Source organism: Pithys albifrons, chromosome 10 (genome assembly GCF_047495875.1).
Source record: "Pithys albifrons albifrons isolate INPA30051 chromosome 10, PitAlb_v1, whole genome shotgun sequence".
In the NCBI taxonomy this organism is placed as follows: Eukaryota; Metazoa; Chordata; class Aves; order Passeriformes; family Thamnophilidae; genus Pithys; species Pithys albifrons.
This window is the reverse complement of record NC_092467.1, coordinates 33,374,767-33,388,257: the sequence shown is the minus strand read 5'-3', so window position 1 is coordinate 33,388,257 and position 13,491 is coordinate 33,374,767. Positions and strand designations below refer to the sequence as shown.

The 13,491-nt window shown below is 56.9% G+C and overlaps 1 non-coding gene across 1 annotated transcript; it reads right to left on the bottom strand.

Moving 5' to 3' along the window:
* Nucleotides 1-4,486: 4,486 nt before the first annotated feature.
* Nucleotides 4,487-4,568, bottom strand: TRNAL-AAG (transfer RNA leucine (anticodon AAG)). The gene has a single exon. It is a non-coding gene; the product is annotated as a tRNA-Leu (tRNA).
* Nucleotides 4,569-13,491: the final 8,923 nt, after the last annotated feature.

Sequence of the window (13,491 nt, the reverse complement as noted above, 5' to 3'; positions counted from 1 at the left end):
ACAACAAACTCTGCTGTCCTTGACCTGAAGGAGAAGACGAATCCTGGAGTGATGGGATGGTTGGGTTGGAAGGGACCATGAGCAGGGACCTCCCAGCGGGCCAGGCTGCTCCAGGAGCATCCGTGTGAATTACCCTGGAGATTTGTGAGAAAGCAAAGAGGCAGAAAAGTGGAGTTAAATGATACTCTTGTAGAAAATCTGCCCAGGGCAGCAGGAACATCCTGTTTTCACTATTATGAGATAATAATGATATTAAAGAGGACATAATTATGGCCTCATTAGTTATGGCCCTGCACGTTTATTTGTGGGATTAAATATCTATTCAAACCAGAGACTCGACTGAGCCTCAAAAACCCAAAGGACAGATTTCCCCACTGAAATAAAAAGTTTTCCCTCTGAGAAGTGTCAAAAGGTCAAGAAAATCCACTGATAACCAAATAAATCCAATTCCTGCAGGAATCTCAGGTGTGGCACAGTGGAGATGGCAGGGACAGGATGGCACTTTGCTCCTGGCCAGATGTGGGGAGGATTAACAGAATCATGAAATAGTTTGGGTTGGAAAGGACCCTTTAAAGCTCCTCTAGTCCAACCACCTTCCATGGGCAGGGACACCTTCCAGTGGACCAGGAGGGGGGGGGTGAAGGGCAGGAGTGTCTGGAGATGGAGCCCTGGACAAGGGGGTTCCACCAGCAGTGTGTCCCCAAAAGAGACACTCTGGGTGTCCCCCAAACCTTCCCTGGCCCCACAGAGAGGCCCAGGGGGCTGTGTTGATGCTGGGGGGCTGTGTGTGATGCTGTGTGTGATGCTGGGGGGCTGTGTGTGATGCTGGGGCTGTGTGTGGGGCTGTGTGTGATGCTGGGGCTGTGTGTGATGCTGTGTGTGATGCTGTGTGTGATGCTGGGGCTGTGTGTGGTGCTGGGGGGCTGTGTGTGGTGCTGGGGGCTGTGTGTGGGGCTGGGGGCTGTGTGTGATGCTGGGGGGCTGTGTGTGGGGCTGTGTGTGGTGCTGGGGGCTGTGTGTGGTGCTGGGCTGGCCCTGGCAGAGGTACCCTAAGCCCCTGTTCCCACCCTGCCAGGCCAATGCCCCCCAAGCTTCCCCAAACCTGCCCCCTCCATCTGCTGGACCTGCCCCAGGAGGAGGGAGTGGAGCCAACAGGAGGCAAACACAACTGTCAGGGAGGATAAATCAGGAGCCAGAAGGTCTGACAGGACCCTTGGCACAGAGCTGGCCCCTGGCACGGAGCTGGATGGGGATGGATGTGCAGCCACAGGGCTTGGGGCCACCTGGGCTGGGCTGGGCATGAGCCACTTGCCTTCCCACCCCGATGCTGCTCCTCCTCCTCCTGGATCCCCCTGGGATCCCTCGGGGTGGGGGGCTCTGCTCTGCTCTGCACTGCAGGTCCCTCCAGAGCCACCCCCAGGCCACGTGCAGGGACCCACAGTCAGTCACACCCCCCCTGTAATGGCATCTCTCCCTTCAGAGCCAAAAATAAAAATAATACTTATTATTCTGTGCTCTGGCTTGTTTTAGTGGAGGAGGAAAAGCTTCACTGCCTTCCTCCTCATTTATTATGAGCATTAAGTTCAACATGGTTTCCTCTTAAACTCGACCTAATCCAATTAATATTAATATTGCCCTGAGCCAGGCTGAGCTCATTAGTGTCGATATTTAATATATTTTCTGCAAGTTGTGCTGAAAATGAGCTTCTTGCTTCTCATCGAGTCCAGAGAGAAGGAGCAGCATTTCTTCCAGTTCAGGAATCCTTTTGGAATGGGAGTGAGGACAGCCCTGGGCAGGGAGTGCCCCAGGGGCTGCTCTGTGCCCCAGGAGCTGGCAGGGACCGGGCAGGATGGGTGGGTGCCCTTGGGAAGGCACCACAGACCTGGGGGAGCTGCTGGGGGTCACCCCATCACCCCTGGGCTCCACACACACTGCCCAGGCAGGTGGTGCCCACGGGGACAGCTCTGGTGGCACGAGATGGGGCAGCTCCCAGCAGAGTGTTCCACATGTCCCTGGCCCTGGGGAACACAGTTCTGTGTGCTTTGATTGGATTAATCATGGAATGGAATCACAGAATCCATGGAATGGTTCAGGCTGGAAATTCCTCTCAGACCATCGAGTCCAACCACCCCCAGCACTGCCAAGGCCACCACTGACCATGTCCCCAAGTGCCACATCCACATGGCCTTTAAATCCCTCCAGGGATGGGGAAACACCCCTGCCCTGGGCAGAAATTTTCCCAATACCCCCCTGCCCCTGCCAGGGCCCAGCCTGAGGCCGTGCCCTCTGCTCCTGTCCCTGTGCCCTGGGGCACAGCCTGACCCCCCCCAGCTCCCCCTCCTGGCAGGGATTGCAGAGGCAGAAGGTGCCCCTTGAGCCTCCTTTTCTCCAGGCTGAGCCCCCCCAGCTCCCTCAGCCCCTCCTGCTGCTCCAGCCCCTTCCCAGCTCCCTCAGCCCCTCCTGCTGCTCCGGCCCCTTCCCAGCTCCCTCAGTCCCTCCTGCTGCTCCAGCCCCTTCCCAGCTCCCTCAGCCCCTCCTGCTGCTCCAGCCCCTTCCCAGCTCCCTCAGCCCCTCCTGCTGCTCCAGCCCCTTCCCAGCTCCCTCAGACAAGGAACCTCCACAAGGGACCAGCTGGATAAAGTGCATCCTCCTCCTTGTGGGATTCCCAGACATCCATGGGCACAGCAGGAGAAGCCACTGGAGAGGCTGATGAGCAAACCCAGCTTGTCCCTCCCCCAGCAGGCCAGAAGGGCTCCAGACCAACCCCAAATCCTTGGATTTAGCTTTGTGAGTGTCAGCTGGTTGCAGAACCGCAGGGACCTCACCAGTTCCTGCCCAAGAAGTCCTAGAGAAGTAAACCAGATAAATCCAGGATTGCTCCAGGCAGCTGTCAGGGATCACAAACAGCTCAGCAGGAGCTATAAAAGGAGTTTCACCCTTGATCGCTGCCACAGAGCCACAGCCCTCACATCAAACTGGGCTTAAGAGGGATAAACCCACAGCTCTGACACCACAGAAGGAGGAACCACGCCCTGGTTGTGCGGAGGAGCAGCCACCAGAGGTCAGGGAAAGGTGGCCAGAGCAGAACAGCACCAGGTTCTGGTTGTAGCAATAGCAGCAAGTGAAACAGGATCCGTGTTACTCAGAACAGAGCTCCCTTTTTGGTTTGGATCCAACAGAAAAGAGTTTGGACCCAATCACAGAATGGTTTGACTTGGAAAGAACCTTCGAGGTCCCTTCCAACCCAAAGCATTCAATGATCCTGTAGAGATACTGCAATGACACCACACCATGACCAGCCCTGGAGTTCAGTCAGGCAGATTCCTCCTCCCAAACCACAAAATGCATCTTTTCTTGACAGGAACTCGTGGTTTCAGGGAACTCGTGGTTTCCCTTTGACCCCTGTGGGTGCCCACCACGTCCTGGCTGGTGCCCAGGGGCAGCTGTTTGAGCTCTGGGAGCAGCTTTGTGAGCAGTGGCAGCTCCTGCAGGAGCAGCAGCAGCTCCTCCTTTGTCCTGCCCTGTCCCAGCCCAGCTCTGCAAACCCCTCTGCAGATCATTTGGTGCTGTGGCTCAGCTCCCACCTCTGCCCTGAACAGCCACTGGTGTGTCATGGGGCACACGTGGGACCAACCCCACCTGAGACCTGGAGGAGCAATCAGGGGTGTTTTGGGCTCTTCACAGAATCACACAAAGGCCCAGATTGGGTTGGAAGGGACCCCAAAGCCCACCCAGTGCCACCCCTGCCACGGGCAGGGACACCTTCCACCAGCCCAGGCTGCTCCAAGCCCTGTCCAGCCTGGCCTGGGACACTCCCAGGGCTGGGGCAGCCACAGCTTCTCTGGGCACCTGTGCCAGGGCCTGCCCACCCTCCCAGCCAGGAATTCCTTCCCAATATCCCACCTATCCCTGCCCTCTGGCAGTGGGAAGCCATTCCCTGTGTCCTGTCCCTCCATCCCTTGTCCCCAGTCCCTCTCCAGCTCTCCAGGGCCTGAAGGGGCTCTCAGGTCTCTCCAGACCCTTCCCTTCTCCAGGTGACCCCCCAGCTCTCCCAGCCTGGCTCCAAAGGGGCTCCAGCCCTGGAGCATCTCCGGGGTCTCCTCTGGGCTCCTCCAGCAGCTCCAGTCTCTGTGCTGTTGTTTCCAGGGCTGAAGCAGCTCTGCAGGGTTTGGGGGGGGGTCCCCTGAGGGGCACAGGGGCAGAATCCCCCCCTGTCCTGCTGCCCACCCTGTGGCATGGGGGGCTCTGGGGTGGGTCCTGTCCGGCCTCTTCCCCAACAAACATCACACCCAAAGTCCTTTCCTCACTGCCCATCCCCAGCCTGGATTGCTCCCCAGGGTTGCCCCAATGCGGCTGCAGCACCAGCCCTTGGCCTGATTAAAACTCCTTGTGGGGCAGGTCCAGGTGCCCCCACCCAGTGCCCCTCCCTGTCGCTGGTCCAGGTGCCCCCACCCAGTGCCCCTCCCTGCGGGTGTTAAAACAGTAGTGGCAGCGGTGGGATTCGAACCCACGCCCCCGCAGGGACTGGAGCCTTAATCCAGCGCCTTAGACCGCTCGGCCACGCTACCCTGTGATGGGAGGAACTGGGAGTGGCACTGGAACCCGGGATCCAGGGAACAGTGCCCTGGGCACAGTGCCCTGGGCTGGTGTGCCATCCTGACCTTCCCTTGGCCATCCTCACCTCATGGAAATGCTGCTTTATTCTCATTTTCTCCCTGAAAGCCCAGCAGAGAGCCCAGCCCTGCCTGCAGCCCCCCCAGCCCTGCCTGCAGCCCCCCTGTGTGCCCTGCCTGCAGCCCCCCAGCCCTGCCTGCAGCCCCCCCAGCCCTGCCTGCAGCCCCCTGTGTGCCCTGCCTGCAGCCCCCTGTGTGCCCTGCCTGCAGCTCCCCAGCCCTGCCTGCAGCCCCCCCAGTCCTGCCTGCAGCCCCCCAGCCCTGCCTGCAGCCCCCTGTGTGCCCTGCCTGCAGCCCCCTGTCTGTCCTGCCTGCAGCCCCTCAGCCCTGGCTGCAGCCCCCTGTGAGCCCTGCCTGCAGTCCCCCAGTCCTGCCTGCAGCCCCCCAGCCCTGCCTGCAGCCCCCCCCCCGCCCTGCCTGCAGCCCCCCCAGCCCTGCCTGCAGCCCCTCAGCCCTGCCTGCAGCCCCCCCGTGTGCCCTGCCTGCAGCCCCCCAGCCCTGCCTGCAGTCCCCCAGCCCTGCCTGCAGTCCCCCAGTCCTGCCTGCAGTCCCCCAGTCCTGCCTGCAGCCCCCCAGTCCTGCCTGCAGCCCCCCAGCCCTGCCTGCAGCCCCCCCAGCCCTGCCTGCAGCCCCCCAGCCCTGCCTGCAGCCCCCTGGCCCTGCTGCCTTTCCCACTGGGGGTTGTTGCTGTCCTGACACGTCCTTCCCTCTCCTGCCCTTCCAGCCTCCATGAAACCCTCAGGGAGTCTCTGAACTCCAACACAGACACCACCAGATCCAACAGAGTTTTCCACACTCATCCCTGTGGCTCTTCTTAACAAGTGACAATAACTGACCATCCTGGTGGGAATGAGGACCTGATTTGTAGGTCTCATTGGTACCTTTGCCCCTGTCCCTGTGCTTCCAGTGCCCCCAGTGCCTCCAGTGCCCCCAGTCCCTCAGTGCCCCCAGTGCCCCCAGTGCCCCCAGTCCCCCAGTGCCCCAGTGCCCCCAGTGCCCCCAGTGTCCCCAGTGCCCCAGTGCTCCCAGTGCCCCCAGTGCCCCCAGTGCCCCCAGTGCCCCAGTGCCCCCAGTGCCCCCAGTCCCCCAGTGCCCCCAGTGCCCCCAGTGCCCCCAGTCCCTCAGTGCCCCCAGTGTCCCCAGTGTCCCCAGTGCCCTCAGTGTCCCCAGTGCCCCCAGTGCCCCCAGTCCCCCAGTGCCCCCAGTGCCCCCAGTGCCCCAGACCGATGCTCAGAGCGGGTGACGGAGCTCCCACTCCAGGTGCCAAGGCAAGTGGCCAAGCTCCCTCTGCCCACAGCCAGCAGCAGCTCCTGCCCACCTTGGGCCCAGGGAAGATGCCAAGATGTGCAGGAACCTCCTGACCAGCTCTGGGAGCCAGACACGGGAAGCTGTGGAAGTTCTGCAGTTGTGTAAATATTTTTCTTCCCCAGCTAAACACCAGCACTTTCTGCTTCCTCAGCACGGTGATAAAAGCACATTTAAACAAGCAGAGCTCCAAAGGGATGTTTGGATTTGGCATGTTCTGCACCTCTTTCATTCACTGGAAAAGCTCCTGGCTGTGGGTGAGACCCCCCAGCTCCCGGAGCCACAGCTGCAAACACGGGTGAGCTTCCAAGTCCTTCCTTTCTGAGTCACTCCAGGATTCAAACTAGAAAAACAACCAGTGATAAAAAGGCAGGAAAACGAGAATTTCTTGCTCCACAGGTTTTTGGTCCACATTGCTGGAATCTGGGAGTGCTTAGACCCAAATCCCAGGACAGCCCCCCGGGATCCCCCTCAGTGCTCACGGCAGCATCTCAGCCCTGAGAGCCACAGAGGGGACCGAACTGCTGGTTTGACTGAACTGCTGCAAACCAGGGAACAGGCTGGGTTTCTTTAGGGGGACATCCACAAACCACCAAGGATTTCTGAAAGTCTCTTTATTTTCATCCAAAAGAATGTGCAGACACGTCTCAGCCCCCGGTGGGTTTGGCAGCTCCGCTGGGGTCGGGTGGGATCTCACGGATCGAGTGGCACTGGGAGCTGCTCTGGGCAAATCTGACTTTAATCCAGCCCGGGAGAGCTGGGAAGGAACAGGATTTAAGGCACTTTGCACCTCATTGCTTGGCAGGGGGCAGGAAAGGGCTGGAGTTGGAAAACCTTCCCAATAAATGTGCTGCAGGGCTGAGGAGGTTTGGAATTAAAACCAAACCACTTTAATAAATCCAATGAGATTATTTCAATTAAAAAGAAGTGATTACAACAACCCTTATTTTCTTATTAGGGCATTTAAGCAGCCCCTATTAAAAGATTAGAAAATATCGAGCCTTTGTAGGGCTTCCCAAACACTGCTTGGAATATCTCTGGTTAAAATTCATTCTGTTTAAACATTTCTGTCTAAAAATTAAATTAATAGCATTGGACATCCATGCCCAAATTTGGGACTGCAGGTTTGAGAATTCCTGAGACCTCCCCTGGGGGATCCCCCATGGCCAGAAAAAAACCCCACCTGAGTTTATAGAACGTGTTTTTATTCTCCTGAAGCACAAAGAAGAAAAATCCCTTCAATATTCCTTGATCTGCTCATACTTGTCATCTGCAGCAGCCAAGGCCAAGCCCCAGAGAGCTGCCAAGAGCAAATCACCAGTTTCCAGAGACGAGGAGATGAATCATTCCCGTTATTTTTAGCTGGTCATTAAGGGCAGGCAGCAAAATTTGCGAAGTGACTTGTGGGGCTTTTGATTGGTGTGAGCACAACCCTCAGAGCGAGAGAGAGAGACTGGGCTGCAGAACAAAGGGAAGGGCAGGGCTGGGATTCCGATCTCGAGTCTGAAAGGGGCAGTGAGGGCTGAGAGAAATGGGGATTGTGTGAGCCTGGGGCGCCCCCTCCCCTCCCAGCGTGGAGCTGGGCAAGTGCAAGGAGAGCTCCTGTCTGTCTGTCACAGAGAATGCCAGAGCCCCTGAGGCTGGCACAGCCCTGCCAGCCCATGGAGCCCACCCTGTGCCTGATGCCCACCTTGGCAAAGCCCTGCCAGCCCATGGAGCCCACCCTGTGCCCAATGCCCACCTTGGCAAAGCCCTCCCAGCCCATGGAGTCCTCCCAGCCCATGGAGCCCACCCTGTGCCCGATGCCCACCTTGGCAAAGCCCTGCCAGCCCATGGAGCCCACCCTGTGCCTGATGCCCACCTTGGCAAAGCCCTCCCAGCCCATGAAGCCCACCCTGTGCCCGATGCCCACCTTGGCAAAGCCCTCCCAGCCCCTGGAGCCCACCCTGTGCCCGATGCCCAGCTTGGCAAAGCCCTCCCAGCTCATGGAGCCCACCCTGTGCCCAATGCCCACCTTGGCAAAGCCCTCCCAGCCCATGGAGCCCACCATGTGCCTGATGCCCACCTTGGCAAAGCACTGCCAGCCCCTGGAGCCCACCCTGTGCCTGATGCCCACCTTGGCAAAGCCCATGGAGCCCACCCTGTGCCCGATGCCCACCTTGGCAAAGCCCTCCCAGCCCCTGGAGCCCACCCTGTGCCTGATGCCCACCTTGACAAAGCCCTCCCAGCCCATGGAGCCCACCCTGTGCCCGATGCCCAGCTTGGCAAAGCCCTCCCAGCCCCTGGAGCCCACCCTGTGCCCGATGCCCAGCTTGGCAAAGCCCTCCCAGCCCATGGAGCCCACCCTGTGCCCGATGCCCACCTTGTCCCCTAGCCCAGAGTTCTGAGTGCCATGGCCAGTCCTGCCTTGGGCACCTCCAGGGCTGGGCACTCCAAACCTCCCTGGGCAGCCCCTGCCAGGGCCTGCCCACCCTTTCCAGGCAGAAATTCCTCCTGCTGTGCCCCTTGCCCCTGCCCTGGCACCTGAGATGAGCTCAGTTGGTTCAAACTTGGCTGTAACAATGCCAAGGTCATGGGTTCAATCCCCTGTGTGGGTCATTGATTTAAGAGTTGGACTCGCTGATCCTCGTGGGTCCTTCCAGCTCAGAACAGTCTGGGCTTCTGTGAGATTGTTCAAGCCAAGCTAAAAAAGCCACCCCCTGACCTGGGCATGGGCACAGGTGACCTGCACAGCACCAGCTTCTGGTGCTCAAAGTGCAATGGCATTTTTCTCTGAAAAATGGATTTAATACAGAGTAAATTGAGTTTAACCTTTGCTGTAAATGGAGCCATTTGTTTCTTGGAGTCTCAGGGGAGTTTTCATTAATTATTCTGGGCCCGATGGCCAAGTTGGAAAGAAATTTGTTTCCAAGGGAAAAGAAACAAAACAAATCAGGGGTTCATGTACAATAGAAAATGTACTTTACTTCAGGATTGGGGATCATGTGTGAGCTTTGCCACCTGAAAGGTGTCTCTGGAAATTTCAGGTAACTTGGAAAGCTCCTGCAGAGAGCTGAGCTCGGACCAAGCTGGGACAGGGACAGGCTGTTCCTGCACGGACCAGACTCAGTTCACCCCTGCTCATGGTCCTCCCAAATCCCAAAAGCCTCCAAGGAGCAGAAGCTTTTCCCCTGCCAGGTGTCCTGGAGCTCCTCTCCAGCCTAGGGCAGGAAAGCCCCTTTTCCAGATTTCCCTTTTCTCCTGGGAAATGCTGACGTTGAGCTGAGTCCCACTGAGGGCTCCAGTTCCCCTCCTGGTTTGCTCCAGCAAGGCCTGGAGGTGAGGACAGGGCTCTGTGGCACCAGGAAGGTGGGAAACACAGGGAGTGCTGCCAGAGACGTGCCTGGAGCTCCCGGGAAGAGTTTCAGGAGGAGCTGCTGGACATGGGCAGCAGTTCTGGGAAGGCAGAGCTGGGGCTGTTGGCAAAGGCAGCACTTGAGCTAAAGCTCCTGTGAGTTACTGGGAGTTACTGGGAGTTACTGGGAGTTAGTTACTGTGAGTTACTGTGAGTTACTGGGAGTTACTGGGAGTGAGTTACTGGGAGTTACTGTGAGTTACTGGGAGTTACTGTGAGTTACTGGGAGTGAGTTACTGTGAGTTACTGTGAGTTACTGGGAGTTACTGGGAGTTACTGGGAGTGAGTTACTGGGAGTTACTGGGAGTTACTGGGAGTTACTGGGAGTTACTGGGAGTGAGTTACTGGGAGTTACTGGGAGTTACTGGGAGTTACTGGAAGTGAGTTACTGGGAGTTACTGGGAGTTACTGGGAGTTACTGGGAGTGAGTTACTGTGAGTTACTGGGAGTTACTGGGAGTTACTGGGAGTTACTGCCCCTGTCAAAGCTCACAAAAAATTTGGTGCTGGGAACCAAAGAGATGCCAAAACAAGCCTTTGGAAAAGGCAGCAGCTGCAAGCAAAGCCTGTTTGTGGAGGAGGCCACAGCACAGTGCTCCGAGTTCAGACATTCCTGGGAGAAAGGAGAGAAGGGAAGGGAAGAAGCTGTGGCTGCCCCATCCCTGGGAGTGTCCCGGGCCAGGCTGGACAGGGCTTGGAGTAGCCTGGGCTGGTGGGAGGTGTCCCTGCCCATGGCAGGGGTGGCACTGGAGGGGCTCTGAGATCCCAACCCAGACCATCTTGGGGTTCCATGTGCTGGTTCAGATGGATAATGGGAAGGAATTGCTGGCTGTGAGGGTGGGCAGGCCCTGGCACAGATGCCCAGAGCAGCTGTGGCTGCCCCAGCCCTGGGAGTGTCCCAGGCCAGGCTGGACAGGGCTTGGAGTAGCCTGGGCTGGTGGGAGGTGTCCCTGCCATGGCAGGGGTGGCACTGGAGGGGCTTTGGGGTTCCCTGTTATTACTGGTAGTTCAGGGGTGTGGGGAGGCACAGAGGGTGTTCTCACCAAGCAAAGCCACCCCAGCCCTGGGGCTGCCCAGCAGGACACGCCCCTGTGGGAACCACAAACCGAGTGCCAGGACACCACATCCCATCTGCAAAGAAAAAGATCAAATCAAGTTCAGTGAATGGGGAATTTTATCTTATTTGTGGTGCTTATCTGATGGCTTTGCCTTCCCTTTTACTTGCTCTCTGCCTTCGCTTCCTTCCACGTTCATTCTCTTTTCTGCTTTGCCCATGAGCAAGAACAGTTTAATCTGATGTTCTGGGATGATTCTCTTCAGACAAATGTTTGCTCTGGGCCTGCTCTGCCCATGTGTCCATGAGAGAATTCCTTTTACGTTCATCTGTCCTCGTGAAAGCCTCGAAGAGGAGAAGAGATAAATGATTAACACAATCTAAATATAATTTCTTCATTCTTAGAGCCTTTGTGACACTCTCTTGGGAAATGCTCCCAACTGAACTGGAATTCTGTTCTGTTCTTGCAGAGCTCACACAGCTCTGGTGAGACACACAAAGCCTTTTAAAGTCATTCCTTATGGTGGCAATAATTGTGCCATGGTGAGAACCCAACAGGCATCTTGAAAATACAGGTAGACATGGAAATATTGGGAAAAATTCCACCTTAGGTGCTCAAGTTTCCTGCCCAAACTCTGCAGCTGGTCTGGATAAAGGTCCATGGTGTGTGTGCAGATCTGAAGTGGCCCAGCTCACGTGGCAGGTGTGCCCACAGACCCATGGAAGGCTGAGAGGCTCAGCCTTTGGGTTTAATAAAGCAGGAATATGATTAAAGAGGTGAAAAAGATGGTTTGCAAGAGAGGGAAAATAAATTTTCAGTGGTGCTCAGGGAGCTGGAAATGATGGCTGAAAACCTGAGGAGGAAAACATTTCCAACCCCCCCCTCTGCTCCCACATTCCAGGGCCAGTCCCTGCAGTGCCCTGGGGGGTGCAGGGCCCCAGGTGCCCTCACCTGTCTGGGTGCCACAGGAGGGAAGCTCTGGGGGCCCAGAGCTGGGCTTGGGCACAGTCAGGGCACGGCCCCAGCACTGCCAGAGCTCCAGGAGTGTTTGGACAACAGGACAGGGACAGGGCGGGTTGTTGGGGTGCCTGTGCAGGGCCAGGGGTTGGATCCTGACCCTGATGGGTCCCTTCCAGCTCAGGATCTTCCATGATTTCCAGACTGGCAGAGCAAGAGCTGCATCTCTGCTCCTTTCCCAACATCCGGCCCTTGAGCAAGACATGAGAGAGTCGATATTTGCCTGATGGGAGATGATAAAGGAAGGAATAAAAACTGCATTTGTAAGTCAGCTCCTGCACACAGGGGCAGATAAAAGAATTACAAAGCACTTGGGAGGCTCAGGCTCGGGTTGGTGATTGATGGAGATGTGTGTGCTGGGCTTGGGAAGCGGTGCCAGTACCAAAGGGCATCTCTTGGCTGCAGTTCCTGCCCTTGGCTCCACTAAATCCATAAATATGTGGGATATGAGCTGTCATTCCCAGCTCATGCTCAGACATGGACCTGCAGCCCGGGGAGATGGAGCATCTTCATGTGCTGTGTCCATGGTCAGCAGAGCTGCCAAAGGGGTGAGTGGCTCCTGGAGCGGGAATTCTCTGCAGGATCACTCCAGATTTTCTGGATAGACAAGTTTATTCAGTGCTGACAAAGAGTGGGGCTCAATTACAGCAACTTTCCTGTAAGTGAAAGCTGAAGTTTCTAAGAACTCTTCTGACTAATGTGGTTCAGCTCTTGGCTGGGAAACACAAAGCTCTTCATCAAACAGCTCCAACTGCAATGAGAAATGCCAAAAAAAGTTCAAATCCTGGGAATGTGGGGCTGGGAGAGCAGGCTGACCCCAGCACTGCTGTCACTGGTAATGCTGGGGCAGGAGCCAGCCCTGCCTCTGGCCTAACTGGGCTCAGCTCTGGGCTTAGTCTGCTCCTGCTCCACTGTTTCCCAGGAACAAAAGTATCTTCAGCCAACGGGAGGGCTCAGAATAAATGACAAATTCCCCTTCAAGAGCAATGAACCTGAATCCACATCTGCAACACCAGCCCAAGGATGAAACAGGCCCTTTTAGCTTCCCAAAGATGGAATATGGGAAACAGAACCCAGAGCTGGGGCCAGGGGGGTGGACCCAGGGAAGGATATTTAGAGAGATCCCAAAGGATTTTCTCCTGCTCAAATGTACAGAGTCCTACAGTGAGGGACCCACAAGGGCCATCCAGCCCAACCCCTGGCCCTGCACAGGACACCCTGAAATCCCACCCAGTCCCTGAGGAGAGCCTTGTCCAAACATTCCCTGAGCTCTGCCAGGTTGATATAAATGTGAGTAATCAGTGAGGGATCAGGTTTTTGCATTCTCCTACCAGGCACTGAAGCTCCCCAGGAGGGACCAGTGCCTGGCAGCTCCAGGCTGATATTCCGTGTGTCAAGAAAATCCTGGAACAATTCATTAGGAATTTCACTGCTGGCAGTTTGATCTGTCCTTTCCCCAGACAGAGGGATAAGGGAATCCCTGACAGCAGCAGGAGGAGCAGCCACAGCAGCTTTTCATTTCATGGGAGATGGAGACACTCCTGACAGAATCCAGACCTGCTGCCCTTTGGCACAGCCAGAGCCCAACCAGCACATTCCTGGCACAGCACGGGGGCTGCTCCTCCCAGGAAAACATCGGGATCTCAGGGACTTCTGTGGGTGGGCTTCAGGAGCTGCTGGCCTGGTGTGACCCACCCTTTGGGCAGGGGCAAGGAAAACGGGGGAATGGCTTCCCACTGCCAGGGGGCAGGGAGAGATGGAATATTGGGAAGGAATTCCTGGCTGGGAAGGTGGGCAGGCCCTGGCACATGTTGGGCAGAGAAGCTGTGGCTGCCCCAGCCCTGGGAGTGTCCCAGGCCAGGCTGGACAGGGCTTGGAGCACCCTGGGACAGTGGGAGGTGTCCCTGCCCATGGCAGGGGTGGCACTGGGTGGGCTCTGAGGTTCCTTCCAACCCAAACCAGGCTGGGATTCTGTCAAATGAGGTGGTTTGGGGTGTCAGCACCTTCACTGGGTTTTCTCTGGATTTAATCACTGCAGATAATGAAGA